The 5,622-nt window shown below is 43.0% G+C and overlaps 1 pseudogene; it reads right to left on the bottom strand.

The window, feature by feature from the left end:
• Nucleotides 1-4,885: 4,885 nt before the first annotated feature.
• On the bottom strand, nt 4,886-5,378 carry LOC116629662 (annotated as a pseudogene).
• Between the last annotated feature and the right edge of the window lie 244 nt (nt 5,379-5,622).

Raw genomic sequence — 5,622 nt, 5'->3', positions numbered from 1 at the left:
TGAAGTCCCAATAGTTCATTTTTGCCCTTGCTTCCCTTGCCTTTGGCAATGTTTCTAGGAAGAAGTTGCTGCGGCTGAGGTCGAAGAGGTTGCTGCCTGTGTTCTCCTTTAGGATTTTGATGGACTCCTGCCTCACATTTAGGTCTTTCAACCATTTTGAGTCTATTTTTGTGTGTGGTGTAAGGAAATGGTCCAGTTTCATTCTTCTGCATGTGGCTGTCCAATTTTCCCAACACCATTTGTTGAAGAGACTGTCTTTTTTCCATTGGACATTCTTTCCTGCTTTGTCAAAGATTAGTTGACCATATAGTTGAGGGTCCATTTCTGGGCTCTCTATTCTGTTCCATTGATCTATGTGTCTGTTTCTGTGCCAGTACCATACTGTCTTGATGATGACAGCTTTGTAGTAGAGCTGGAAGTCCGGAATTGTGATGCCGCCAGCTTTGCTTTTCTTTTTCAACATTCCTCTGGCTATGCGGGGTCTTTTCTGGTTCCATACAAATTTTAGGATTATTTGTTCCATTTCTTTGAAGAAAGTGGATGGTATTTTGATGGGGATTGCATTGAATGTGTAGATTGCTGTGGGTAGGGTTGACATCTTCACAATATTTGTTCTTCCAATCCATGAGCATGGAACGTTTTTCCATTTCTTTGTGTCTTCCTCAATTTCTTTCATGAGTATTTTATAGTTTTCTGAGTACAGATCCTTTGCCCCTTTGGTTAGATTTATTCCTAGGTATCTTATGGTTTTGGATGCAATTGTAAATGGGATTGACTCCTTAATTTGAGAGAGAGACTCTTAAGCAGGCTCCACGGAGAGCCCGACATGGGGCTCGATCTCATGACCCTGAGATCATGACCTGAGCTGAAATCAAGAGTTGGACACTAAACCCACTGAGCCACCCAGGCGCCCCTGGTCCTTTTTCTTTTTCTGAAAATGAGGCAGGAGGCAATGGCAAATAAACACTGCTAGATTTCCCTGTTTTAGCTTATTTTAGCTTTTTTGTTGTCATAAAAACTGAAGGTTGGAGTCTGGTGTCTTCATCAGCAAGATTGCTCTCTGTGCCACTCCCCCTCATCCCATACTTGGCGTGGAATAAATGCTCAATAAATATTTACTGAATTGAATTGATAGAAGGCAATAGTAGGGGGCGCCTCGGTGGCTCAGTCGTTAAGCGTCTGCCTTCAGCTCAGGTCATGATCCCAGGGTCCTGGGATCGAGCCCCACATCAGGCTCCCTGCTCAGCGGGAAGCTTGGCTCTCCCTCTCCCACTCCCCGCTTGTATTCCCTCTCTCGTTCGTTGTCTCTCTCTCTGTCAAATAAATAAAAAATCTTTACAAAAAAAAAAGGCAATAGTAGTATCTTTTCCAAGAAGCTTAAAATGATTCACCTCTTTCATTTTGCCTATCCCTCCTCCATTCTACAGAAGATCATTTCATTAAGTACTTAGCATTTATATCATCTCTGTTCTGAATTGGCTTTTCTTTCTTTTTTTTCTTTTAAGATTTTATTTATTTGGGAGAGGAGCACACGAGCTGGCGAGCTGGCGGGGAGGGGTAGAGGGGCGGAGGGAGAGAGAAAAGCAGACTCCCTGCTGAGCAGGGAGCCCGACTCAGGGCTGGATTCCAGGACCCTGGGATCCTGACCTGAGCTGAAGGCAGACGCTTAACCGACTGAGCCACCCAGGTGCCCCCTGAATTGGCTTTTCTTAGGCGTCCCCTGGATAGTGTGCCCTGGTAGTTTACTGTCTCACCAGAAGCTGTGTATCTGCTGAGATTTATATGCAGCTTTTCTAGTCCAGTCATTGCATTAAAGCAAATGTATTTCCTTTTGCTTCAGCCACTTCTACCTGGACGTACTGTTGAACAGATGATTGAAAAATGCTCTTTAGGGTACACATAGAAAAACAAAAAAATAGTAGTTACTATTTCTGTCTTTCTGGGCCTTATTTGTGCTTTCTCTACTAGATCAGTGTGATGACTCATTAATAGATCTGTTTAGTTTAATCAGTTTGTTTATTTTACTTTATTGACAAGTTAAGTGCATTGCCAGGTCAGAGATTGACATGTGACCAGAGTAAAGAAAAAAAGAGATGTTGTTGTAATGGCCGCCGTGGCATCATGTGTTCTTTTGAGTATTTTAAGAGTAGTTTGAAGGCGTTTTTAAGCCTAAATCAACTCTTGGAAATTTGCTGCTAAATAACAACCTTTTGAAGTAAAAAGGGGCAGATAGAGGTCATTTTGTTCTTTCTGGTTGTTTCTCTCAGGGAAACTGTAGTCTAGACTCCAAGACCATTTCCTTTTGTCCTTAGCTGTGTATCCAGTGTGGGCTCCTGGCCCTCCCACAGCATGTTGCTTTGGAAGTTGCCAGGCCCTTTTGCAGGCACCACACTAGTAGCGCCTTCCCCTCCACCAGGTTTAATTCTTCCCTAAATAGGCTATTCTCCCTGAAACACCATCGCTTTCCTGTCAGCCCAGATTCATGACCTTAATCAAAAACTTCCTTTATCGGTATCTGTTTAAATTGCTCTAACGAATTACCATTTGTCTGGCATGAAGGAGAAATTGAGTCTTTAAACAGGAATGAGTATATTCCACAGCAGTTGTTAAGCAGGATGTGTGGTATTTATTAAAATCCATAATTTATTCCTCTCTATCTGTGTGCTGCTCACCTTGGCCATTAGTGGTTGGAGCTGCCTCTCTGTATGTGCTGTCACTGTCATTTTTAATCTTGGCATGTTTGCCCTACTGTTCTGTTGCCATGTAAAAAATTTTGCCCTGCTGTTCTGTTGCTATGTGAAAAATTTTGAACTTTTCATCTTTAAAAATGACTTAAGAGTAATGATTTCTATCAGGTGGAGAAGAAATCTTAAATGAAAACTCTAAATAATGTTTATTATTTAGGTTTTAGAAGGGGAGCTCCTGGGGAGGTAAATGGGAATGCCACCCAGCTTTGGCAAGTTCTTAATGAAATGAATCATTTTAATAGACTGACCTTATTACTCCTGTTAATTTATATCTTCATTACAAAATTGTCTGCTCAGTGTTTGCTGAATTCTTATCAGTCTTGGGAGACGAAATCTCCCCTTTAGTTACTGCTGCAGCCATGACAGTTGTGTCCTTTCCATCTGAAAAGCGTGGCCCCAAAGGCCCAGGCGTGAAAATGGGCAGTGGCTGTGGCTGGCTGTGGGCATCAGGACTAGTCTAGGCAACTTTGTTTTAAATCATGTCAGGCTAAGAATTGGCTTCAAATACCACATGAAATAAAAGGGAAATGAGGCTTATCCAGCACACTTCTTGATCTCACAAAGAAATGCTTAGTAGGATGGTATTTTAGCTTCCGTTGACCTCACTCTCAGACCTCACTGGGTACACACATGTACACTGGGTAGCACCTAGGAAAGGGGAATGCAGTGGAACGATCTCTGTCCCAGAGCCTGGTGCTGATATTTTGCACCAGAGTCACCACTGATTTGCCTAATGAGCCCTCCACCCAAATTTGGTTCCCCCTGTCATTTTGGTCCAAGAATGGTATGAAGACAAAGAAAACAAAAGATTTCTCTTTGAGATCTGAGGGTGGTTTGTACCCTGCATGCTGAGGAATGATGTTCATACCATTGATGAGTGCCCACAGCTGGGTCCTCAAGCAAACTTGACAGCCTGGCAACTCCACCTAGAGCTGGACCAAGGGCACACTCTCCTTTGATAAGGATACCAGGTTTTCCTAACCTTTTCGTAGGTTGACTTATGAATCCCCAGAAAGCCGGTGAAAGGAATAATAACTGATCTAACATTGTAGCTTCTGGTTAGTCAGGACCCCAGATCCCTGGGTTACACAGAAAGAAACTTTAGGGCTGTGCTCAGGGAGCCACCCACATTCCTGGTACCTCCTCTTTCTGTACCAGTCAGTACAGATTGAAGGCATGGAAGCGACTGAGTGAAGAGAAGCTTCACCTTTGGAAGCACGGTTCTTTAGCATGTGGGCCCTCTCTTGTAGAGTGTGTCTCTTTCCCCTGCATGGGAGATAATAGATGAGAGACCCACGGTTAGACTTGAGCCACTCGAGAAGTCTTTCCCCTTAGATCTGCTGTCCTCTCAAGCTTGGTCTGGAAAGGAACCAAATTCTTCTCAAGGAATGGTACTTTATTTCTTTATAGCTTTATTTTTTTACTCTAATTTTCAAATGAATTTTATTTCAAATGAATCTTATTTCTCACACAGAAAATGCAGAAAAGTGCAAAACAGAAAATAAATATAACCTCACCTCACAGTTTCCATGGTTACTCTTATGTTAATGTTCTGGGTCTTTCCTTCTGAGTGGCACTCTCTGGCACTCTGTGACGTGTGCTGCGTTGGTCTGTGTAAGCAAGTCAGCTCCTTATTGAGGGAATTGGATAGCTTCCTAAGAGGAAGGGGTACAGTTGCCTGGGTGGCTCAGTCAGTTAAGCGTCTGTCTTCTGCTCAGGTCATGATCCCAGGGTCCTGGGATCGAGCCCCACATCGGGCTCCTTGCTCAGTGGGGAGTCTGCTTGTCTGCACCTCCCTCCCCCATGCTGCTCGTGCTCTCTGTCTCTCAAATAAATAAATAAAGTCTAAAAAAAAAAAGAGGTAGGGGTAGATTTGGTGTCTCTCATATAGGGATATTCTCAACCAACATTTCTTGCTAACTGCTTAGGAGCCAGAATGTTGGTTTTAAGTTTATTCTAATTTTTTCAAACATGTCATAGGCCTTTTCTTTCTTCTGCAAAATGTTATATTTCTAAAAGAAAAAAAACGCATATTTATTTTAGCTATCTGATTTTTGTTTTTTAAAATTTTTATTATTTTAATTTTTTTTTTCATTGACCAATCTAAGTTATTTATTTAAGCCATCTCCTGCCATAAACACAAGATGGAAGATCAGTATACTGGTCATCATTTGACGCAAGTAAAGAAGGTGAGCTTGAGGTCCCATATACTTTTCTGGTCCTCGTGCAGAGTCATGGTCCAAACTAGTGCTGTGGTCCCCACTGGGTAGTGGTCCAGGTTCTCTCTATTCATTTTCATAGGTGGTTGGAAGTGGATTCATGTGAGACTTATGGAATACAGTGTGACTACCATCTCCCCAGGGAAAGGGCTTGGACCTGTTGCAGAGATGGGGGTAGGCGACAAACTCAGGGTTCTCTGTGCTCTCCGTGATGTGACTTCAGGATGACATTCATCATACTCACTCCCACACCGGGATGTGCTATGAAGTAGGAGAGGGCCTTCCACATCTGAGCTGAGCCCTCCTCATTGCCGTGGGTGCCACTCAACATGGACTGCCCCAGCTGTGCCCCAGACCGACCTAGCAGCCCAGAAACCCAGGACCCAGCTGCCACCACCATTTTCAACCTGGACCTTAGTTATCTGATTTTTAAACTCTTTGAGGGTAGGATTATTTCTTTAGGAGAGTGCCCCATTGTATATAGCATGGACCTTTTATAGAACATGTCCTGAGCCAAAGTGTTGTCTGATCAATTAATACCAGTGTTTTGTTCTCTTGACAGGTCTGATAGATGTCCTATTTCAGCCTACTGGCCGGAGGGGTGGGGGAATGGGAGTTCTTTTTTTTTAAGATTTTATTTATTTATTCATGAGAGA

Source organism: Phoca vitulina, unplaced genomic scaffold (genome assembly GCF_004348235.1).
Source record: "Phoca vitulina isolate PV1807 unplaced genomic scaffold, GSC_HSeal_1.0 scaffold2001, whole genome shotgun sequence".
In the NCBI taxonomy this organism is placed as follows: Eukaryota; Metazoa; Chordata; class Mammalia; order Carnivora; family Phocidae; genus Phoca; species Phoca vitulina.
This window is presented reverse-complemented; position numbering and strand designations above follow the sequence as displayed.